The sequence below is a fragment of the Mirounga angustirostris genome, unplaced genomic scaffold, assembly GCF_029215605.1.
Source record: "Mirounga angustirostris isolate CCGP_5_RB_7025 unplaced genomic scaffold, mMirAng1.0.hap1 SCAF_9, whole genome shotgun sequence".
Taxonomy (NCBI): Eukaryota; Metazoa; Chordata; class Mammalia; order Carnivora; family Phocidae; genus Mirounga; species Mirounga angustirostris.
Window position 1 is genome coordinate 22,580,877 of NW_026991717.1, and position 25,701 is coordinate 22,606,577.

General features: G+C 40.3%; 1 pseudogene; it reads right to left on the bottom strand.

Moving 5' to 3' along the window:
* Positions 1-275: 275 nt before the first annotated feature.
* LOC123862048 (large ribosomal subunit protein uL4-like) lies at positions 276-24,104 on the bottom strand (annotated as a pseudogene).
* Positions 24,105-25,701: the final 1,597 nt, after the last annotated feature.

The window sequence follows — 25,701 nt, forward strand, 5'->3', positions numbered from 1 at the left end:
TTATATGAAGTCTTGAAGTCAGATAGAGTAAGTATTCCAAATTTTTTTCTTGTTTAGTTTTATAAAAGTCTATTGTATTTTCATATAAATTTTAATATTAACTTGTCAATTTCTTTTAAAAAGCTTTCTAGAATTTTATTTGGAATTACATTGAATCTATAGATCAATTTGGGGATATTTGATATTGTTTTTTTCTCATTGTCTTTGATCAGGTCTTTATTCAGAATTAGCTGTCCAAATTATTTGACTTTTATGGAATAAACAAATGTAAGTTTTTAGGCATCAGACTTCTTGTCTTTTGTGGTGTGTTTCTTTTCTGCAGCCTTCTTATCAGCTGCTGGTTTCTTGGTAGCTGCAGACTTTTTTCCCACCAAAGGTTTCTTCTTCTTCACACCAGTAGCCTTCCTTCCTTTCTTCCCTACCACAGGCTTCTTGCCTGTACCCCCTTTTCATCTGATTTGGCTTCTAAGGTTGCTGCTGCCTTATTCATCCAGAGTTTGTAATTCTTGGCCTTGCGAAGAATGGTGTTCTGGTGCATGGTCTTTGCATATGGGTTTAGCTTCAACATGATTCTCAGGTTCTTCAGTGGATTCTTCAGGACTCTGCCATGAATTTTCTTGCGTCATGCTCGGAGGGCTCTTTGAATCTCTGGGCTTTTCAAGATTCTGCTAAGGTCGGTATTAAGCATCTTATGCATGGGACGGTTATAGTTATTCTTGAGGGAGGCAGCCTTCCACCAAGTGCCATACAGATCGTCTAACTTGTGGAAAGCTCTTTCAGTCCAAATGCGGAAATGTCCCACATGCCCGCTTAGGAGCGAGTTTCAAAATCTTCAGTTTGCTTACATTAAGTAAAGTAATTCCAGGGATGTTTCTGAAGGCCTTGATGATACTGTTGTCTTCATTGTAGATGATGCAGTGTCCCCTGCACTAGAGACAATGATGGTTTCTCGTTTTGCCCTTGCCAGCTCTCATTCGCTGTGAGGCATAGATCTTTTTGATATTCCTTTTTGATACATAGACCTTTTTTATATCATTCCATTGATATCATAGACCTTTTTGATATCATTTAAGTTTCTTAAGAAGCAAAACAGCCTCCTTGGTCTTCCTGTAGCCTTCAACTTTATCTTCAGCCATGAAAGGAAGTTCAGGAACTTCCTCAATAGGATGACCTTTAGACATGACCAGCACTGGTAAGGCTGAGGCAGCCAGGGCAGAGCAGATGGCATATGGCTTCTGTGTTGTGTTCACTCTGTGGTGCCAATGGTGCCAGGTTTTGGTTGGTGCAAACATGCAGCCACAACGACACATATTTCCTAAAGCATCCTGGCCTTTTTAAAGTTGGTTATTATTATTTTCTTTATAAAATAGCTTTATTGAGGCACAACTGACATTATGATATGTATACATTTGAAGATATGTTTTAACATATTAGATATGTTAATTAGATATGTTTTAACATATGAATACACCTGTTAAACTATCACCATAATCAAGATTGTGAATATATATATGTCATCTCCTCAAATTTCTTCATGCCACTTTATGATCATTCGCTCCCTCACCTCTCCAGTCTGCCCCTATCCATAGACGACCACTGATCAACTGTCACTATACACTAGTTTGTGTTTTGTAGAATTTAAATAAAATTCTGTTTCTTTTACTTGGCATAATTATTTTGAGATTCATTTATGTTGTTGCATGTATCACTAGTTAATTCCATTTTATTGCTGAGTAATATTCCATTCTATGAATATACTACAGTCTGTTTATTCAATCATTGGTGAGGATTTTGGATTTTATAGGTTTTGGCTTTTATAAATATAGCTGCTATAAAAATTCATGTACATATTTTTATATGGATATATGCCTTGATTTCTCTTGGGTAAATAAATACCTAAGTGTGAAATGACTGGAATGCATGGTATATTAATTAATTGATTTTCAGATGTTAAATCAACTATGCACTGCTAGGATAAATCCAAACTGGCCATGCATTTGCTCTCTTTCACATGTTGATTCAGTTTGCTTGTATTTTGTCCAGGGATTTTGTGTTTATATTCATGAAAGACATTGCTTTGTAGTTTTCTTTTCTTGTAATGTCTTCTCCTCGTTTTCATATCAGATTAATTCTGGTCTCATGGAATGAATTGGGAAGTATTCCTTTCTCTTTGATTTTATGTAAGAGTTTGTAGTTTATGTAGAATTAATATTATTTCTTGCTTAAATTCCTCAGTGAAGATATTTGGGTCTGGTAGGCATTTTTTCACTTGTTTGCTTTTTAAGGATGTCGAGTATAATTTTAATTCCCTTGATAAAGGACAATTCATGCTATCTGTTTCTTCTTGAGTGAGGTTTCTAGTTATATATTTCAAAAAGTTGCTCATTTCATCTAATTGTCAAATTTATTGATATAAAATTGTTATTAATAATCCATATATTTCTTTGAACCTATAGAATCTGTAGTAATGTCATAAGACATGTTACTACTTGAAGGTAGTAATCTGTACCTTCTTTCCTTCTGATCAGTTGGCTAGAGGTTTATCAGTTTATTGAGTTTCTAAAAGACCTGACTTTTGATTTCATTGATTTTTTTTTTTTGGTTGGTTTTCTGTTACATTAGTTTCTACTTTTAAATTCCATTTTTTTCTGTATATATTCCATTATGTTTGCTCTCTTTTCTTACTGGTGGACTCTGTGGTCATTAATTTGAGACCTTTTCTTTTTCTAACATAATTGAAGTGGAAGCCCACAAATTTGACATGTTGCATTTTCATTTGCATTCATTTCATAATACTTTCTAATTTCCATTCTGATTTTTTTCTTTGACCTATGTGTTATTTATAAGTGTGTAAATTAGTTTCCAATATTTAGGAATTTTTTTCCCTCAGAGATATTTCTATTATTGATTTCTAGTTTAATTGTTTATGGTTAGAGAACATACTTTATTTGACTTAAATCCTTTTGAATTTATTGAGACTTATTTTAGAGCCCAGAATATGTTCTATCTTGGTTAATATTGTTTCTGTTGCACATGAAAAAAATATTCTAATGTTGGTTATTGGAATGTTCTGTATGTCAATTAGGAAAAGTTGGTTAACAGTGTATTAAAGTCTTCTGTGTTGTTACTGAGTTCCTGTTATTTGTTCTATGAATTCTTATTTTTATTCTTATTTTTAATAGTCTTTTATTCTTATTTTTAAAGATTTTATTTTTAAGTAATCTCTACATCTAATGTGGGGCTTGAATTCAAGATCAAGAGTCACATGCTTTACTGACTGAGCCAGCTTTGGCGCCCCTCTATTAATTCTTAAGAATTAATAAATATTAATAATTATTTAAATCTCTGAGTGTAATAATAGATTTGTGTATTTCTCCCTGCAGTTCTATCGGTGTTTGCTTCAAGTATTTTGAATTGGTGGTTGCATACATATTTAGGATTGTCATGTCCTCTTTAATTGACCCCTTTATCATTGTGAATTAAGCTTATTTTTGATAGCAATATTCTGTGGTCCAAAATTGACTACTTCTGATATTAAATGAGCAAATTTAGTACTATTTAGATTATTTTTAATATGGTGTACAATTTTTTATCCTTTTTCTTTTAAATGATTTGTATCTTTGTATGTAAAATGCAGTCTCTTTGTCTCTCTCTCTCTCTCTCTTTTTTTTTTTTGTAGACAACATACAGTTAGATCTTGAACATTTTATCTAATCTGCTAATCCCCAACTTTTAATCAGAGTGGTCAGATCCTTTAAAACTAGTGTGATAATTGGCATAATTAACTTTAAATCTTGCTCTTCTTTTCTGTTTATCTCTTCCATACTTTGTTCCCCTTTTTCCTATTTCTTCTTAGGTAAAATGAGTGTTATTTATGATTCCACTTTAACATCTGTTGGCTTATTAGTTATAGCTCTTTATGTTACTGTTTGGTGGTTGCTTTAGGATTTATAGAATACATCTTTAACTTACCACAGTATATCTTCATGTGATCTTATAACACTTCAAGTAGAGCATAAGAACCGTACAACAGTATATTTTTTAGTTATCCTGGCCTTTGTGCTATTACTGTTATCCATATGATTTTATATATATTATAAACCCCACAGTACATTACTATTACTGTTGTTCAAACAATTTTCCTTTAAATAGATTTAAATAATAAGAAATAATCTTGTATATTTACCCAATGTGGTTATCATTTCTGGTCTCTTCATTCTGTGTGTAGATCCATATTTCTATCTTTCTTCTGCCTGTTGGATTTCCTTGTTTGTTTTTTTTTTTAAAGATTTTATTTATTTATTTGACAGAGAGAGATATAGTGAGAGAGGGAACACCAGCAAGGGGAGTGGGAGAGGGAGAAGCAGGCTTCCTGCAGAGCAGGGAGCCCAATGCGGGGCTCGATCCCAGGACCCTGGGACCATGACCTGAGCCAAAGGCAGACGCTTAATGATTGAGCCACCCAGGCGCCCCAGGATTTCCTTGTTTTGTGATAATGAATTATTTTGGCTTTATATGTCTGAAAATGTACTTATTTTTTCGTCAATTTTGAAATGTATTTTGTCTGGATATAGGATGACAGTTTTTACTTTCAGTGCTTTAAAGATTTTCACTGTATTATTGCTTTCCTTGTTTTTCTTTTTGTTTTTTTTTAATGAGAAATTTACCATCATCCTGATTTTTGTTCCTGTGTATATGACAAGTCTTTTTTCATGTCTGTTTTTAATATTTTCTCTTCATGAGGTGTTTTGAGCAATTTGAAATTCTGTTTTTGTTTTTTTTTTAATTTAAAAAAATTTATTGTTATGTTAATCACCATACATTACATCATTAGTTTTTGATGTAGTGTTCCATGATTCATTGTTTGTGCATAACACCCAGTGCTCCATGCAGAACGTGCCCTTTTTAATACCCATCACCAGGCTAACCCATTCTCCCACCCCCCTCCCTTCTAGAACCCTCAGTTTGTTTTTCAGAGTCCATCGTCTCTCATGGTTTGTCTCCCCCTCCAATTCCTCCCCTTCATTCTTCCTCTCCTGCTATCTTCTTCTTTCTATTTTTTTTCTTAACATATAATGTATGATTTGTTTCAGAGGTACAGATCTGTGATTCAACAGTCTGGCACAATTCACAGCACTCAGTATAGCACATACCCTCCCCAGTGTCTATCACCCAGCCATCCCATCCCTCCCACCCCAACCCCCACTCCAGGAAGCCTCAGTTTGTTTCCTGAGATTAAGAATTCCTCATATCAGTGAGGTCATATGATAGTTGTCTTTCTCTGATTGACTTATTTCGCTCAGCATAACACCCTCCAGTTCCATCCACGTCATTGCAAATGGCAAGATCTCATTCCTTTTGATGGCTGCATAATATCCCATTGTATATATATACCACCTCTTCTTTTTCTGTCGATGGACATCTTGGCTCTTTCCACAGTTTGGCTATTGTGGATATTGCTGCTATAAACATCAGGGTGCATGTACCCCTTCGGATCCCTACATTTGTATCTTTGGGGTAAATACCCAGTAGTGCAATTGCTGGATCATATGGTAGCTCTATTTTCAACTTTTTGAGGAACCTCCATACAGTTTTCCAGAGTGGCTGCACCAGCTTGCATTCCCACCAACAGTGTAGGAGGGTTCCCCTTTCTCCGCATCCCCGCCAACATCTGTCATTTCCTGACTTGTTAATTTTAGCCATTCTGACTGGTGTGAGGTGGTATCTCATTGAGGTTTTGGATTTCCCTGATGCCGAGCGATGTTGAGCACTTTTTCATGTGTCTGTTGGCCATTTGGATGTCTTCTTTGGAAAACTGTCTGTTCATGTCTTCGGCCCATTTCTTGATTGGATTCTTTGTTCTTTGGGTGTTGAGTTTGATAAATTCTTTATACATTTGGATACTAGCCCTTTATCTGATATGTCATTTGTAAATATCTTCTCCCAGTCTGTCGGCTGTCTTTTGGTTTTGTTGACTGTTTCTTTTGCTGTGCAAAAGCTTTTTATCTTGATGAAGTCCCAATAGTTCATTTTTGCCCTTGCTTCCCTGGCCTTTGGCGATGTTCTAAGAAGAATTGCTGTGGCTGAGGTCGAAGAGGTTGCTGCCTGTGTTCTCCTTTAGGATTTGGATGGACTCCTGTCTCACACTGAGGTCTTTCAACCATTTGGAGTCTATTTTTGTGTGTGGTGTAAGGAAATGGTCCAGTTGCATTCTTCTGCATGTGGCTATCCAATTTTCCCAACACCATTTGTTGAAGAGACTGTCTTTGTTCCATTGGACATTCTTTCCTGCTTTGTCAAAGATTAGTTGACCATAGAGTTGAGGGTCCATTTCTGGACTCTCTATTCTGTTCCATTGATCTATGTGTCTGTTTTTGTGCCAGTACCATACTGTCTTGATGATGACAGCTTTGTAATAGAGCTGGAAGTCCGGAATTGTGATGCTGCCAGCTTTGCTTTTCTTTTTCAACATTCCTCTGGCTATTTGGGGTCTTTCCTGGTTCCATACAAATTTTAGGATTATTTGTTCCATTTCTTTGAAAAAAGTGGATGGTATTTTGATGGGGATTGTATTGAATGTGTAGATTGCTCTAGGTAGCATTGACATCTTCACAATATTTGTTCTTCCAATCCATGAGCATGGAACATTTTTGCATTTCTTTGTGTCTTCCTCAATTTCTTTCATGAGTATTTTATAGTTTTCTGAGTACAGATCCTTTGCCTCTTTGGTTAGATTTATTCCTAGGTATCTTATGGTTTTGGGTGCAATTGTAAATGGGATCGACTCCTTAATTTCTTTCTTCTGTCTTGTTCTTGGTGTATAGGAGTGCTGCTGATTTCTGTGCATTGATTTTATATCCTGCCACTTGACTGAAATCCTTTATGAGTTCTAGCAGTTTTGGGGTGGAGTCTTTTGGGTTTTCCACATAAAGTATCATATCATCTGCAAAGAGTGAGAGTTTGACTTCTTCTTTGCCGATTTGGATACCTTTGATTTCTTTTTGTTGTCTGATTGCTGTGGGAGGACTTCTAATACTATGTTGAATAGCAGTGGTGATAGTGGACATCCCTGCCACATTCCTGACCTTAGGGGGAAAGCTCTCAGTTTTTCCCCATTGAGAATGGTATTTGCTGTGGGTTTTTCATAGATGGCTTTTATGATATTGAGGTATGTACCATCTATCCCTACACTCTGAAGAGTTTTGATCAAGAAAGAATGCTGTACTTTGTCAAATGCTTTTTCTGCAAGATCATATGATTCTTGTTCTTTCTTTTGTTAATGTATTGTATCACATTGATTGATTTGCGGATGTTGAACCAACCTTGCAGCCCAGGGATAAATCCCACTTGGTCGTGGTGAATAATCCTTTTAATGTACTGTTGGATCCTATTGGCTAGTATTTTGGTGAGAATTTTTGCATCCATGTTCATCAAGGATATTGGTCTGTAATTCTCCTTTTTGATGGGGTCTTTGTCTGGTTTAGGGATCAAGGTAATGGTGGCTTCATAAAACGAGTTTGGAAGTTTTCCTTCCATTTCTATTTTTTGGAACAGTTTCAGAAGAACAGGTATTAATTCTTCTTGAAATGTTTGGTAGAATTTCCCTGGGAAGCCATCTGGCCCTGGGCTTTTGTTTGTTGGGAGATTTTTAATGACTGCTTCAATTTCCTTAGTGGTTATAGGTGTGTTCAGGTTTTGTATTTCTTCCTGGTTCAGTTTTGGTAGTTGATACATCTCTAGGAATGCATCCATTTCTTCCAGGTTATCTAATTTGCTGGCATAGAATTGCTCATAATATGTTCTTACGATTGTTTGTATTTCTTTGGTGTTGGTTGTGATCTCTCCTCTTTCATTCATGATTTTGTTGATTTGGGTCATTTCTCTTTTCTTTTTGATAAGTCTGGCCAGGGGTTTATCAATCTTGTTAATTCTTTCAAAGAACCAGCTCCTAGTTTCGTTGATCTGTTCTACTGTTCTTTTGGTTTCTATTTCATTGATTTCTGCTCTGATCTTTATGATTTCTCTTCTCCTGCTGGGTTTAGGCTTTATTTGCTGTTCTTTCTCCAGCTCCTTTAGGTGGAGGGTTAGGTTGTGTACTTGAGACCTTTCTTGTTTCTTGAGGAAGGCTTGTATTGCTATATACTTGCCTCTTAAGGCTGCTTTTGCTGCATCCCAAAGATTTTGAACAGTTGTGTTTTCATTTTCATTGGTTTCCATGAATTTTTTTAATTCTTCTTTAATTTCCTGGTTGACCCATTCATTCTTTAGTAGGATGCTCTTTAGCCTCCATATATTTGAGTTCTTTCCGACTTTCCTCTTGTGATTGAGTTCTAGTTTCAAAGCATTGTGGTCTGAAAATAGGCAGGGAATGATCCCAATATTTTGGTACTGGTTGAGACCTGATTTATGACCTAGGATGTGATTGATTCTGGAGAATATTCCATGGGCACTAGAGAAGAATGTGTATTCTGTTGCTTTGAGATGGAATGTTCTGAATATGTCGGTGAAGTCCATTTGTTCTAGCATGTCATTTAAAGTCTTTATCTCGTTGTTGATCTTTTGCTTAGATAATCTGTCCATTTCAGTGAGGGGGGTGTTAAAGTCCCCCACTATTATTGTATTGTTGTCAATGTGTTTCTTTGCTTTTGTTATTAATTGCCTTATAAAATTGGCTGCTCCTATGTTAGGGGCATAGATATTTACAATTGTTAGATCTTCTTGTTGGATAGACCCTCTAAGTAGGATATAGTGTCCTTCCTCATCTCTTATTACAGTCTTTGGTTTAAAATCTAATCTGATAAAGGATTGCCACCCCAGCTTTCTTTTGGTGTCCATTAGCATGGTAAATGGTTTTCCACCCCCTTACTTTCAATCTGGGGGTGTCTTTGGGTCTAAAATGAGTCTCTTGCAGACAGCATATCTATGGGTCTTGTTTTTTAATCCAATCTGATAGCCTGTGTCTTTTGATTGGGGCATTTAGCCCATTTACATTCAGGGCAACTATTGAAAGATAGGAATTTAGTGCCATTGTATTGCCTGTAAGGTGACTGTTACTGTGTATTGTCAGTGTTCCTTTCTGGTCTATGTTTCTTTTAGTCTTTCTCTTTGCTTAGAGGACCCCTTTCAATATTTCTTGTAGGGCTGTTTTCATGTTTGCAAATTCCTTTAGTTTTTTTTTGTCCTGGAAGCTTTTTATCTCTCCTTCTATTTTCAATGACAGCCTAGCTGGATAGAGTATTCTTGGCTGCATATTTTTCTTGTTTAGTGCTCCGAAGATATTATGCCAGTCCTTTCTGGCCTGCCAGGTCTTTGTGGATAGGGCTGTTGCCAATCTAATGTTTCTACCATTGTAGGTTACAGATCTCTTCTCCCGAGCTGCTTTCAGGATTTTCTCTTTGTCTATGAGACTTGTAAGTTTTACTATTAGATGTCGGGGTGTTGACCTAGTTTTATTGATTTTGAGAGGGGTTCTCTGTGCTTTCTGGATTTTGATGCCTGTTTCCTTCCCCAAATGAGGGAAGTTCTCTGCTATAATTTGGTCCAATATACCTTCTGCCCCTCTCTCTCTTTCTTCTTCCTCTGGGATCCCAATTATTCTAATGTTGTTTCATCTTATGGTATCGCTTATCTCTTGAGTTCTGCCCTCATGATCCAGTAGTTGTTTATCTCTCTTTTTCTCAGCTTCTTTATTTTCCATCATTTGGTCTTCTATCTCACTGATTCTCTCTTCTGTCTCATTTATCCTAGCAGTTAGCACCCCCATTTTTGATTGCACCTTATTAATAGCCTTTTTGATTTTGACTTGGTTAGATTTTAGTTCTTTTATTTCTCCAGAAAGCATTTCTCTAATAACTTCCATGCTTTTTTCAAGCCCAGCTAGTATCTTTAAAGTGATGATTCTGAACTCTAGATCCAACATCGTACTAATGTCCATGTTGAGTAGGTCCCTGGCAGTTGGTACTACCTCTTGTTCTTTTTGTTGAGGTGATTTTTTCCGTCTTGTCATTTTGTCCAGAGGAGAATAGATTAATGAGAGAACAAAATGCTAACGTAACAACATCCCCAGAAAATATACTCTAAACAAATCAGAAGACCTGAAGCTGGGGGAAAAAGGAAGGGAAAGAAAGAAAAAAGAAAAAGCAAAAAAAAAGGAAAAAGAAAAAGATAAAAACAGAAAAAAAAACCCAGAACAACAACAACAAAAAAACAGAATATGATCAAATATGATCAGGCTGGTACATAGATCAGTGCCACACACTAGATTTGGGATGTATTTTGGTCTGTTTGAAGAAAACGCCTCCCAAAATTTTAAAGAAAGTAAAACTTATATATGTACAAAAATAAGGGTTGATATGATGAAGGGATGGAATATGACTCTAAAGATGAAAATTATGAAAAAATTTTATAAAAGGAATTGATAAGAAGTTGTTTGAAAAAAGAAAAGAGGATTTAAAAAAAAAGAAAAAAAAAGGGGAGAGAATGTGATCAGGCAGGAGAATAGAACAAAAGCATACAGTAGAGATTTAGGGTATATTTTGATCTGTTAGAAGAAACTATCTCAAAATTTTAAAGAGAGAACAACTTATATATATATATATATGCCAAAAATAAAGGTAACTACTCTGAAGGGATAGAATATGACTCTAAAAATGAAAAATAAAAATGTTTTTTAAAAAAGGGATTGATAAGATGTTGGTTGAAAAAGGGAAAAAGAAAAATTAAAAAAAAAAAAGACAGTTAAAAAAAATTAACTTTGAAAGACTAAAGAATCATGGTAAAAAAGCCATGAATTCTATGTGCAGTATTCCCCTAACGCTGGAGTTCTGCCATTCTCATTGATGGGTAAACTTGGTCTTGGCTGGCTGGGGAGATCTTGCCATGGTTCCAAAATGTCTTTGCTGGAGGCGGAATTGCCCCGCCCTTGCCCGGTCCGGGCTAAGTAATCTGCTCGGGTTTGCTCTTGGGAGCTTTTGTTCCCTGCAAGCTTTCCGTATAGCTTTGGAGGCTGAGAGTGAAAATGACGGCCTCCCAATCTCCACCCCAGAGGAGCCGAGAACTCGGGGCCCCACTCCTCAGTGCACCCCCAGAGAAAAGCAGTCAGTCACTCCCGTCTCCCTGGTCTCCGGCCTCACTCTATGCTCACCCAGCCTGTGACTGATGGTTTCTATCTCTGGCTCCCGACCCCGTGTGGAGTCTCCAAACCCAGCAGATTCCTGCAGTGTGCTCCCGCACCTCTCCTCTCAGGGGAAGAAGGTGAGTCTCCCTGGATCTGCCGCTTGTTGGGTTCCTGCTGGACGAGCAGTGGTCCGACTGTGCCCCGGATCACGGTTTATGACAACCCTGAGCTGAGAGCCCACGCCTGGACTCCGTCTCTGCAGCCGGCTTCCCCACTCCGATACCTGGGAGCTCTGCTGCACTCAGGCACCCCCGGTGTTTCTGTGACCCTGAGGGTCCTGAGACCACACTGTCCCACGAGGGTTCCACCCCCCACTTAGCCACCAGAGTGACATCCCTCAGCAGAGCCGACTTCTAAAAGTTCCGATTTTGTGCTCCGGGGCTCTATCACTTGCCAGTAGCAGCCTATGGAGGCCCCCTCCCCCACCATCTATCCTCCCGAATATTGCCTCAGATTCACTTCTCCGCACGTCCTACCTTCCAGAAAGTGGTCGCTTTTCTGTTCAGAGAGTTGCTGCTATTCTTTTCTTCGATCTCCTGTTGAGTTCATAGGTGTTCAGAATGGTTTGATCCCTATCCAGCTGAATTCCTGAGACCAGACGAAATCCAGGTCTCCTACTGCTCCGCCATCTTGCTACGCCCCTCTGTTTTGAGCAATTTGATTATGATGTGCCTTGGTGTATTTTTTTTCATGTGGCTTGTGCTTGGAATTTGTTAAATATCTTTGATCTTTGGCTTTGTAATTTTTATCAAATTTGAAATGTTTTTGGCTATTATTTCTTCAGATACTTTTTTCTGCCTTTCTCCCTCTATGAATACCATTTACACACATTAGACCACTTAAAGTTTTGTTCCACAGCTCATTGATGCTCTTTTCATTCATTTATTGTTTTTTTTTTTCCTCCTCCATGTGTTTATTCTTGGATAGCTTCCATTGCTGTGTCTTCAAATTCACAAAATCTGTTTTTCTGCAATGTCTAACATGCCCTTAATTTATATAGTGTATTTCGTCTTTCATCTCAGGCTTATCATTTACGTTTTTAGAGGTTTTATTTGGGTCATGTCTCTATTTAAATTTTTTTGAACACCTGGAATAGAGTTGTAATAACAATTGTAATGTTCTTTTCTGTTAATTCTAATGTATCTTTCACAGATCATTTTCCTACTTCTTTGCATGTCTGATTATTTTTAATTGTTGTATGACATTGTGATTTTTGTCCTGTTACATGATGGACTTTTTGTATTCCTACAAATATTCTTTTTTTTTTTTCTTTTTCTTTAAGTAGGCTCCATGCCCAGTGTGGGACTTGACTCATAACCCTGAGATCAAGAGTTGCGTGCTCTACTGACTGAGCCAGCTAGGTATCCCTACAAATATTGTTAAGCTCAGTTTGCTATTAGGTTACAGGGAAACAGTTTGATCCTTTAGGGTTCTGCTTTAAGATTTGCTAGACAGGATCTAGTGTTCAATAAAGAGTTTATTATCACCCATAAGTGAGGCAAGTCTGTTCTTACGATTCTACCCAATACCCTGTAAATTATCCACCAGTATGGTTGGGGGAACAGATATGATTTTTAGCCCATGTGAGTGCAGGCACTGTTCCCTCTGATCCTTTTAGGAGGCTCTTTCTACAATCTCTGATAGTTTCTTCACATGCATGCCTTGATGATATTCTGCTGACCACTCAAGGACTTTTTGCAGCTCTCTCCTCTCTGGTACTCTGTTGCATGTACTCTGTGTGCCTTGCTCTGGAATCTCAGTTCTGTCTCCTCCATTCAAACAATCTTCTGGGCTCTGCCTTAGTTGTACCTCTCTGTGTTGTAATCTGGAAACTTAAGGCAATTGTAGGGGGTTGCTCCTTTCATTTCCCATCTCTCAGGAATTACTATCCTTTGCTGTCTCATGTCTAGTGACATAAAGCCATTGTTTCATTTATTTTATCTATTTTTTCTTTAAAAAAGTAGTTGTTTCATGCATGAAGGCCTTTTGCTCTGTTTTATCTGGAAACTTAAGTTAACTATTTTTATTTCCAGAGATAGTCCGCCCTGCCCCATTGTGTGGACTCCGTTGTCATTGTGATCAGTCACCCCAGCTTTCCCTTTTCTGCTTGGCCTCCTTCCTCAGCCCTTTCCTTGACCTCAGATCCTGGTAGAACATTCCTGCAGTGATAGGAATTTCAATGTAACTCTGTAAAATCCATGTTCTAGTTTACAACCTTGACTAAGTCCCTCATGTAGCCCTGTTCATTATTATAAAAGGTATCTATTTATTTTTAATTAAAACTTTTTTCTGGACTGTAAGGTACAGAAAGAGCTTGTTCAGGAGATCACATGAAGGAGTTTGTGGTTAGAATATTGGCAGATGTGGTGAAGCATGAGGTGCATGCTCAGCAGCAGATCCAGTCCTCATGAGAAGTCAGATGTTCATTCAGGATCCCACAGAAAATTTCCATAATGTTCTCATAGAAGTAGTGTGTTAAGCCCCTGAGTGTATCTGGACTTTGGCTCAATGTCAAGTCTGGTGTATCCAGGGTTGCATGGTCCTATAGCACATGTTCAGGAATCCTTCAGATAAATGCTTCTCACAGTGGCGGCAAGGACTTAACTGCACCTTGGGATCCCGTGGAGTGTCGAGAATGTTGCCAATGGTTCAGAATGATGTCTTCTGTGAGTACTCATTTTGTAAACATGATTTCTAATATTCCCAACCATGCAGGATATATATCACTTCCCCTGTTTTCCCAGTGAAGAAATAATGACTCAAGGAGGCAAAGTGACTTGCTTTGTCTCAACCAGTGGGTTACAGAGTCCTGCTTCAATGCTGATGTGTCTGATTTCATTCCTGAATATCTTTCAGGGTACCATCTAACCCATTCTATTCATACCATTGATAATGTAATGCTTTCTTGTTTTAAGTCATGAAGTAGCAGAATGGGTCATTGTTATGAACTGCACTGTGCCCTCCCCATCAAATTCCTATGTTGAAGCTCTACTCCCAATCTGGTTGTATTAGGATATAGCACTTTAAAGGGGTAATTAAAGTTAAATGAGATCATAGGGTAGGACCCTAATCCAATGTGACTGGTATCCTTATAAGAAGAAGGAGAAACACCAGTGATGGACACACAGGGGAAAGGCCACATGAGGACACAGTGAGAAGGTGACCAAGGAGAGACAAGCCAGAGAGAGAGGACTCAGGAGAAACAGTCCTGCTGACACCTGCATCTTGGACTCCCAGCCTCCAGAAGGGTGAAGCAAATAAATGTTTGTTGTTTGAGCCCCTCCGTCTACAGTACTTTGTTATGGCAACCCAACCAGAATAATACAGTCCTCAACACCAAAAAAAGTCAGAATCAAAGATTTCTGCAGTCCTTTGCAAAATCTAACATTTTGTGGATTGAGGATGTTTGACTCTCTCATCAGTTCAGATCGCTTGACTACACAGATCTCTTGACTTCAGATCTCTTGACCCTCATGCCAACATCTTATTTAATAATTCAACCATCCCACCGAACTCCAGGGAAAATGTCTGTTGCACCTTCTGGGAACTGTGTTTGGAAACCATTTTTCTCACTTTGCTGGGGGTCCCTACTGAACAGTGATGGCCCAGGTTTCTTGGGATAGGTGAGTACAGAATAGGGCTTCTGAAAGTGGCATTTTCTGCCACAGGAACCAGTATGGCACTGTCCCTAAGAGCATCCTTGAGTCTGAGTCAAAAGCCCCAGATCCAGGCAGCTAGAGGAAACCCTGAAAGACTGATATGGTGCCGTGGTGCTTTGTAGCAACCAGATTAGTGTGTGAGGCACACATGGTCACACGTAATGCCCCAGAGAGGTGAGGGTTCTGTGCCTCTGAAAACTCACATTATGGACTCAGGTTTTTATTTGTTTTTAATATTCTAAGTACTTCTGATATTTCCCAAATTCCATAACTTCATCCACACTTTTCTTGATCCTGGTATTCCTTCCAAATATCAGACTTTGTCAGATATTTCCTTCGAGCCTAGCTCATTAGCACGTACCTTCTGTATTTCTCTCTTCCTCTTGTAGGGGGAAGGATGGTGATTTTGGCCACTCAGTGCCAGCCTGAAAAAGCACAAAGGAGCTGTGGTGTGTGACTTGAGGGCAGAGTCCAGAACACCCCCTACCAACTGCAGTAGAAATTCCTTCTTTAGGTGAGGTGAGTAAACTCCACACATCCCACGGTGAAGATGCAATCCCAGCCTGGAGCAGTGGTAGTTAAAGTAGAAACAATCCAGCTTAAATTATTGTATCAGTTTAACTCTGAAAGTATAAGAGGAAAAAGAGATCAATATTGATATCTTTATTTAAAGGGACTGGAGGGCTGAGGGCTGCATGTACGTGGGCAGAATGAGGAGGTTAAGAAGACCTGGATCCAGGTAAATCAGCCATTGTCCCCAGCTCTGTCCACACCAGTCTCTGGAAGCCCAATATAGGGATCGTCCAGAGAGGCCCTGAGAACGCCCTTCAGCCTCCACTGTGCCTATTTTTTCCTGTATGTTATGGCGGGATAAGGAGGGAGACAAATGAAGAATGCACTCATGCTGTATGATTAAATTCCCAAGCAAATGTTTCCAAGTCTCCCCATTTTCCTCCACCCAGATCCCCCTGAACCATGCTGCTAGAGGGATCCTCAGGGGAGCTGCCACAGCACTAAATGTCAGGACTGAGCACTCCAGAGACCACATCACAGGCCACTCCCACATCTCCTGGTGAAACCTGGTCTCCCAAGGCACCCCAGCCTGTGATCTTCAACACCTCACAGTTCAGCCATTATTAGCATCACCAAGGAATCTGATAGATGCAAAAAACCCTTTCTAGATGGCATTCAAATATTTACATGTGCAGTGGGGTAATATTTTATAGAGAAACAACAAATTCTTTTCCCACAGTACTTCCAGGCATCCTTTGGCCTTACCCCAGTGAGGCATCAGCCAGGGTACATAGTGTATACCATGCACAGCAGAGTGGGTGGGTGGGGGGACAGAGAAAGAGGGTGGGGCGGGGGGGGGGAGAGAGGGAAAGAGAGAGAGTTTGTATTACACAATCTTTTAACATCTCAAAACTAGACTTTTGAAAGTCATGTCTGAATCTATAGTCTGAGATGAAAGCATTTTGAGTTTCAAAATTCAGGCCCCGACAAAAAATATGTGCTCATTTTGATTCAGTTTTTTTTTCTCATCCTGAAGAGTTGATCAAGTTTTCATGGACTGGAGAGGGATAGAAGAAGTTAGAGAAGAAAAGGGGAAATGTGGAGTCATGAAACTCTGAGCAAGATCCCAGGGCACTCCCCCAGAAATCAGAGCCCTAGCAGAGAGAACAGGTGGAGATGACCAGAAGGCACAGCAGAATCCAGATGACTCAGGGAATCTAGGAGTATAGAAGACCCCACTTGCTTGGAAAATCTCTGAGTGCCTTACCTGCCGCATAGACATGGTCCTGGATCTATGGTCACATAGGCTGTTGGATACATACAAGCATCACAGAACTCTCTTTTACTCCAGGGTTGCCTGAGAAGCAGGTGTCAAGAGTACCACAGAAAGGTACCCCACTCCTACTCAGTCCCTGAGGCTCCAGAATGGCATAGGCTTCGGGGGCTACTTTTAGGTCCCTAAGTGTAACCTAAAGTAGCTGGGAGAAGGTTGGACAGAGGGGGCCCTGCACTGAGAAGTGAGAGGTGACCAGCAGCCTGCACACACCAGACTAGCTATGGAGATGTACCTCTCAGGGGATGGCAGACTGAAGGTGATATAACAGAGGATAGACACCCATCCCCACCCGGCTCTGAGGCCATGGCACCAAGGAACTGTATAAAACACAGCCACAACCTGGCGGAAGATTGGAAGAATGCACGCGTGTGTGGGGTGTGTGTGTGTGTGTGGCCTGACTTGTCTAAAATTTCATTTCTGCCACCAGTGGAAGTGGGCTTAAAAAAGAAATTATGTCATATAAACACAAATCAGCATTTCTTGAAAACTTCTAGATTCATACCCTGCTATTCCATTTTATTTATCTTTTAGAGCAAATTTTAAGCACATAATAAAACAGAGATATACATGGGAGAAAGCTTTATTGCCAAGGATTTAAAATGCAAATATATGTAATCCTACTTGTAGTTGGAAAGTTGTAAATGTCATTATTGAGTGAATATTTTACTGCTATGGGAACTGCCAAAAAAACAAAGACAATAAAATTGCCACTTTTTTATTCCTATGACAAAAACATACACAAAAATCATAAATCCATTAGATTTTCAAATCACAGTAATGTTGAGAACAATTTTCTTCTGTGCCTGTAAAACTCCAGATAAGAAATGATCTCATATAAAGGAATAGGTGATAGCAATTCACCTCCTTTGGTGTGCAGCTTGGCATGAGTGTGGCAGCTCAGAGAGAACTATCTATGAAAGCAAAGCTTTAGTTAAGAAGCACAGGGTTAGATCAAAACCACCTATCCTATGTGGGAAGGGATCCCTACTGAGAAGCCCACAAATCACCAGCAAAAAACGAAAAAGCAATAATAGCCATGAATTGAATTATGACTGTGTATTAGGAGTACTTTACATGTCTTAGTCACATAGTTCCAACAATGCCCTGCCCTGTGAGAGGCCTGAACCAGGCTCCATTTATTATTACCAGACCCCTCAGGTGTCCCCACTCTAGCAAAGGGCCATGATGATGTTTCAGGTCCCCAGGTGTCACTGTCACCTGAAAACTGCCCCTGCACTTTTATGTTGTCTGCAGACTTGCATGCCATGGGCCTGGCCCAGGTCACAGCCTGTAGTCCAGCTTCTGGGGGTAGAGAACAGGAATATCTGAACCCTCCTGGCTCCTGCCATTGAAAGCAAGGCCCTGCCACTCCAAGACTACTATTCCAGCACAGTCTCTGTAAGACAGTTTAGGCTGTCATAACAAAATACTATACACTGGGTAACTTAAAGAATAGACATTTATTTCTCACTGTTCTGGAGGCTAAAACTCCAAACTGAGGGCGCCAACATGGCCAGGTTCTGGTGAGGACCTGCTTTTGGCTTGCAGATGGTCACCTTCTCAGTGTGTGCTCACATGGGAGGAAAAAAAAAACAAGCTCTGTGGTGTCTCTTCTTAGGTGTCTCTAACCCATCATGGAACCTCCACCCTCATGATGTCATCTCAACCCTAATCACCTTCCAAAGGCCTCACCTCCTAATACCATCAAATTGGGGGTTAGAACTTCAACATAGGAGTTTTTGTGAGATGCAAATATTTTGTCTTTAACAGTCTCCAAATATAGGCAAGGGTTTCAGTTGCCCAGTAGTCACAAAACAGATGGGAAAGACCCCAATCCTTATTCATCACAGCAAGGGCTGCTCCCTGGGTTATTTAACTTCAGAGGCCAGGATCTCATCTGGCATGTGATGCTGCTTCCATGGAGCATTGAATTGTTAGAAATTCAGGGAGTGTTGGGAATGTCAGGATATTGGGGGTGTTGGGAGTGTTGGAAATGTTGAAAATTTGGGGGGTATTGGGAGAGTTGGGGATATTGGGAGTTGTGGGAATGTTGGAAATTTGGGAAGTATTGGGAGTGTTGGGAATATTGGGAGTGTTGGGAATTTGGGGGATGTTGGGAATTTGGGGAATATTAGTGTTGGGAATATTGGGAGTGTTGAGAATGTTGGGAATGTTGAGAATGTTGGGAATTTGTGGAATATTGGGAGTGTTGGGAATCTTAGAAATTTGGGCAGTATTGGGAATGTTGTGAATTTGGGGGGTGTTGGGAATGTTGTGAATTTGGGGGTGTTGGGTGTGTTGAGAATACTGGGAATTTGTTTAATAATGGGAGTGTTGGGAAAGTTGGGAGTGTCAGCAATATAGACTCTAATCCTCAGGATGTTAGGGTTTCCTGCTAGTGGTGGACTTCTGCCATCAGGAAATACCTCCATAGCTTAGGAGTCCTTAGTTGCAAACATATCCTTTCTTACTGGCTCCCTTGCAACTGGGACCTGAGGTACCAGTAGGCATTTCCCATTCCCTGACACATAGTGTGCACTCTCACTTCAATGCCTTTGTATGTGCTGTTCTCTCCTCCCAGCATATCCTCTCCACCTTGTCTTCCTGGCAAATTCTCACTCACTTCGAAGCACTGGTTCAAATACCTCCTTGTGAAGGCTTCCACAACCCACTAGGCAGTGAAAACATTCATAATTCTAGCAACTTATTTTTATTATTTACTGCTAATACTTTACTATAATTATACATTTTTTTACAATAGTCTGAGCTCCTAAAAATCTAGGCATTTGCTTTATATTTTATTCCATGGCAGATGCTACTGGTGCCCTGCCTGTGCCAAAGGCTGCTTGCTGCATGTGCCTGAGGTTCTCTTCCTGAGCACTTGTGTTCTCATGTTGGGAGTATACTTGGACTCACTCACGGACAAGCCAAGAATAGCAGCCTTCAACCAGAGAAGTTTGTGAGGAGCTATGAGTGAGAACCCAGCAACTAGCCTTGGTTGGGATGACTCTGAACATGTTCATAGCCTCATTTCATAGTTGACTTCTGAGGACCCCAACTTAGACAGGTCCCAGAGTTTAGTTCAATGCCTGACTTCAATTAGGTTCTTAATAATGAATAAATCAGCCCTGAAGTGGATCAGAAATTCATTCATTTATTCATGCATGCAATGAACATTTCTGGAGAACATATCAGATTTTAGAAACTGTGCTAGATGCAACATGATGTACCTAAATGATCATTTTAAGGAATCTAAATTTTTTTTATTAACATATAATTATTATTTGTTTCAGGGGTACAGGTCTGTGATTCATCAGTCTTACACAATTCACAGCGCTCACCATAGCACATACCCTCCCCAATGTCTATCACCCAGCCACCCCATTCCTCCCAACCCCCACCACTCCAGCAACCTTCAGTTTGTTTCCTGAGATTAAGTGCCTCTTACGGTTTGTCTCCCCATCTGGTTTCATCTTGTTTCATTTTTCCCTCCCTTCCCCTATGATCCTCTGTCTTGTTTCTCAAATTCCTCATATCAGTGAGAGCATATGATAATTGTCTTTCTCTGAGTGACTTATTTCGCTTAGCATACTACCCTCTAGTTCCATCCACGTTGTTGCAAATGGCAAGATTTCATTTTTTGATGGCTGCATAATATTCCATTATATCTATATCTATATCTATATCTATATCTATATCTATATCTATATCTATATCTATCTATATATATACACACACACACACATATCTTCCTTATCCATTCATCTGCTGATGGACATCTTGGCTCTTTCCATAGTTTGGCTGTTGTGGACCTTGCTGCTATAAACATTAGGGTGCATGTGCCCCTTCAGATCACTGCATTTGTATCTTCGGGGTAAATACCCAGTAGTGCAATTGCTGGGTCGTAGGGTAGCTCTATTTTCAACTTTCTGAGGAACCTCCATACTGTTTTACAGAGTGGCTGCACCAGCTTGCATTCCCATCAACAGTGTAGGAGGGTTCCCTTTTTTCCGCATCCTCGCCAACATCTGTCGTTTCCTGACTTGTTAATTTTAGCCATTCTGACTGGTATGAGGTGGCATGTCATTGAGGATTTGATTTGTATTTCCCTGATGTTGAGTGTTGTTGAACACTTTTTCATGTGTCTGTTGGCCATTTGGATGTCTTCTTTGGAAAAATGTCTGTTCATGTCTTTGGCCCATTTCTTGATTGGATCATTTGTTCTTTGGGTGTTGAGTTTGATAAGTTCTTTATAGATTTTGGATACTAGCCCTTTATCTGATGTGTCATTTGCAAATATCTTCTCCCATTCTGTCAGTTGTCTCTTGGTTTTGTTGACTGTTTCCTTTGCTGTGCAAAAGCTTTTTATCTTGATGAAGTCCCCATAGTTCATTTTTGCTCTTGCTTCCCTTGCCTTTGGCAATGTTTCTAGGAAGAAGTTGCTGCGGCTGAGGTCAAAGAGGTTGCTGCCTGTGTTCTCCTTAAGGATTTTGATGGACTCCTGTCTCACATTGAGGTCTTTCATCAATTTTGAGTCTATTTTTATGTGTGGTGTAAGGAATCTAAAATCTAATGCAGGAAATAATATAAGCAAATACATAATCTTACTAATTATCAATTTTACTATAACAGTTACCCCCAAATTTAGCATCTTAAAATAACAAACATTTATTGACTTGCACAGTTTCTCTGGGTCAGGATCCTGGTGAAACTTGACTGGGTACCTCTTATTCAGGGACTCCCATGGGGTTGCAATCAGGCTGCCAGCTGGGGCTGCATCAACCAAAGGCTTGGATGGGGCATCCACTTCAAAGGCAGCCACTCACATGGCTGGCAAGCTGGGACTGGCTGTTAAAAGGAGGCTTAGTTCCTCTGTGGGACTCTATAGTGTACACATAGGATTCTAAGTAACCAAAAAAAAAAAAGAGTCCTCTCGGCTTTCAGCTCTGCTGAGTCACTCTTTGGTACCTTGAGTTCAGCAAGCACAGTGAGCAGCATTTTATATCTTTCCCTGGCTGATCACTAACTAGGGGGTTAAAAATTCTTTACACATATAGAAGAGAGGGTTAGAGGCACAGAACCCTCTAGCTCTTCATTTCCTGGGGAAGTTAGTATTCCTTGGAAAGCCAGGGAGGAGCCCTCCTGGTGCTCCATCCTTGCTGTGCCAGCTCTGAGCCCAGAACATGGCTGATCATCTGGTGGTAAACAGTACAAAGTGGTTAAAAATGTGGGTGCTGGCTTGACTTTGGGGAAGTTATGTGGCCTCTCCTTGCCTCATTTTCCTTATGTGCAAACTGAGGATGATAATAGTAGCTACCCCATGAAGTTGACTAAAGATGAAATGGGTTAACACCCATGGAGCACTACGTGCCTAGAAAACACTAGACAGAGGTGACCTTTACTACCTCCCTGCTGGCCCTTTTGCTTTCAGGCAGAATTCTGCCACTGCTGTGATAAAAATCATTCAGACAGACATCCCTTAAAAAATTAAGTATCAAATTACTGAGTTGATAAAATATAAACAAAGTAATTGATGTTATGGGCTTCATAATAATTGTGCTTTCAGGTAGACACATGACCCACTTCCTCTACCTGAAAACACAATTGTGAAGCCCATAACATCAATTACTTTGTTTATAAAATCAGCACACAGACACACACACACACACACCTGCAGCAGTGTGGCAGGCTGTTATGTGCAATAGAAGTGGTTAAATGAGGTAGAATAGATTGTTCCTTGGGATCAGAAGCTGGGTCCCTGGATGAGGCACGTACTTAGTGTTTCAGCAGTGGTGAAAGAACACAGAGACCTACCAATGGTGTTTTGGGCACAGGAACAGCATGGACAGAGGTGTAGAGGGAAGGGAGTTAGCCAGGGCTGTCTGGGTACCCCCTTCTCAGGAAGAGAAGCTGTGGTAACCACCCCTGAAGAGGCTCCTCCAGTGCTCATTGGGGTTTTGGCCCTCATAGGTATCTTCCTTGAAGCTATGGAGATACCAAAATAAAAAGTGTTCTTGGATTAGATGTCCAGCCTGCCTCAAGCCAGGACTGGGGGCAAATGAAAAGTGAGGCTGAACTGAGATGAGCAGATGGCATTGCTGAAGAAGTCAGATATCTAAAAGGCTGGGAGTGGGGTGGGCAGGCAACAAAAAGGAGAGCAGGAACCCAGCTCTCCAAGAGCAGAAGCCAGAAGGCCATTTTGGTTTACTCTGAGGAGCAGACTTCTTTTCTGGGCTTCCTGGTATGTGGGGTGGCAGGCAATGAAGAACCAGTAGGGACAGGTTAGAGTGGTGGGTATGGCCTGAGGGACAGATTGGCACAGGTGAGGGGGTGGGGCTTGAGACCATAGCACCATTGGAGTTTTAGGAATTGGGATGGTGTTGGTGGGCTCAGAGGGGACTTTAGTGGTGTTGCTCCAATGCCTCCATGCAGGGAAGACAGCTGGGGCTAGAATAGGACTGTGGCCAGGAGCCTGATGGAAGGGGAAAATCTGGAGCAACATCCTGAGGAATAGTGCACAGGGCACTCTCTCTGAGTCAAACGTTCTTCCCTTCAGCATGAAGTCCCTGCTCCAGTCTGTTCCCAGTGGCTGATGCTCATCCCAGATGCTTGGTAGCCACTGCTATGCTCTGTCTTTCCCACTCACTCCTTCTTCTGGGAAGATGCTGGCTCAGCCCCCAATGTGGCCTTTGGCTTGGGGAGATGGGGAGCTGCAGGCAGCACTCTGGCTGTCCCCATGGACCCTCTAAATGGATGTTGGCTTCCACCCTGGGTCCATTTCCTCTGAGCTTTGTGCTGTTGGGAGGCCATGGCTCTGCAAACCCATGTGGTTTTTTTTGGCTGAAGCTGATAAAACACTGGAGTCGGTTTTAATTTTTGATGGTGTGGAGGTTTGTAGACGTGCTCCAATGGTTTCCACCATTCCCATTCTTTCTTCTCAATTCAAATTTCTCTGTGGGCAAAGAGAGGGCCAGGGAGGTAGATCTGCACCCTGTCCCCAGGCTTTTAATTCAGGAGGCTCAAATGGATTTTCTCGCTGAGAATGCTAAACCTCAACAATAGTGGGCATAAGCTATTTTCTGTCAAGTCAAAGATGAGTTTTCTTCTTAACCCAGCATTCTCTGACAAATGGAGACTTATTGATTTTATCTCTGGATGTGTTAATAAGGAGACTCTCCCCAATTGCAGGTGAGACCCAGCTCTGCCAGTTCTGTGCTACACTCTCACCTGTGTTCTCGTGAGGCTAGGCTAGACTAGGCTGTGGGACCAGTGGGGGAGGGTAAGAAGCCTGGGCAGCTCCCCAATGCTTAAGCTCCTAAAAGTGGGTATGGGCTGATGGGATGGAGCTTACCCGCTGTTCCTCATTCCACTTGTTTTCCTTGTTATTTTCCTTGTTATTTCCTTGTCTATTTTCTTCCATTTTTATCTTCTGCTAAAATTATCTTTTGGATATTTTCCAAAGATAGGTATATGGTTTATAGACTTGTGGCAGACCATCCAGACTATAGCCAACAGATGGTAGACGTGATGATGAAAGCAAGATGGAATCCTGATGACATTTTTGTTCTGGTTCCTGGACCTCTCAGCTTTATTAGTCAATAATTCCCTCTTAATTCAAGTTAGTTTCATTTCAGTTTATTCAACAAAATAATCCAGGCTATTACTACACACACACACACACACACACACACACACACATGAATTATCCTGCTAATTAAATACATAGACATTAGTCAAACTTCTAGTATGATTACAGAACAGTACTAGATGCAGGAGGAGATGTGAATTAATATAATATCCATCCATTCCTCTCAAAGAAGTTATATTCTTGTTGGTAAGGCAAGACATATTTCAGATTACATAATACAAGATTCAAGTAGCAGATCAATCTAGGAGAGGTGATCAGTGCCAGAATATGAATCTTTAAATAATGGTCTTTTCTCTTTGAGTTTTAGGATCACAATGGCTAGTTCCAGAGAGTGAGACTTAAAGGTCATTTTTCACTTAAAGTATTTACCGAGGTAGGAGAGACTCAAACATCCTCATTTTTTCTGCTGAAGAAATGAGATCCAGGGGTGCCTGGGTGGCTCAGATGGTTAAGCATCTGCCTTCGGCCCAGGTCATGATCCCAGGGTCCTGGGATCAAGCCCCACATCAGGCTCCTGGCTCAGCGGGGAGCTTGCTTCTCCCTCTCCCTTTCTCCCTGCTCATGTTCTCTCTCTGTCTCTCTCTCTGTCTCTCTGTCTCTCTGTGTCTCTTTGTCTCAAATGAATAAATAAAATCTTTAAAAAAAAAAAAAAAAAGAAATGAGATCCAGGGTAGAAAAGATCCAGGCAAGATTTACTGTAAATTGTTAGCAAATCTGGGACAACCCTGGCCTTCTTATTCCATTAAAGTGTGGCACCACTCTGCTTTGCTTTAGGCTTGGATTTTAGCTGTTCAGATATAATCCAAGTACCCTGATGTAGGTATCCAGCTATATCAATTACAAAACATTGCTGAACATTTATATTTGCAATTCTCATCATCATCATCAAATAATTACAAAGTACTGAATTATGCAAATTGAGTCCAACTCTACATTACAAATTTGCAAGAATATTAAATCAATTATGATCATTGTATTAATTTGCTAAGGTTGCCATAACAAAGTACCACAGGCCAGATGACTTAAACAACAGAAATGTATATGCTCACAATTCTGGATGCTGACAGTCTGAGATTGAGGTATTAGTTTGTTGGTTTCTTCTGAAGCCTCTCTCCTTAGCTTGAAGATTGTCTCCCTCTGTGTCCCACATAGTCTTTCCTCTGTATGCATCTGTGTTCTGATATCTTCCTGTAATGACCTCAGTCATAATGGGTTAGGGCTCATCCTAATGACCTCATTTTAACGTAACTACCTCATTGAAAGATTCTATCTCCAAATCAGTGACTTCCTGAGGTACTGGGACTTAGGACTTCAACATATGAATTTTAGGGGGGGAGGGGACATAATTTAGCCTATAACAGTCACTTAA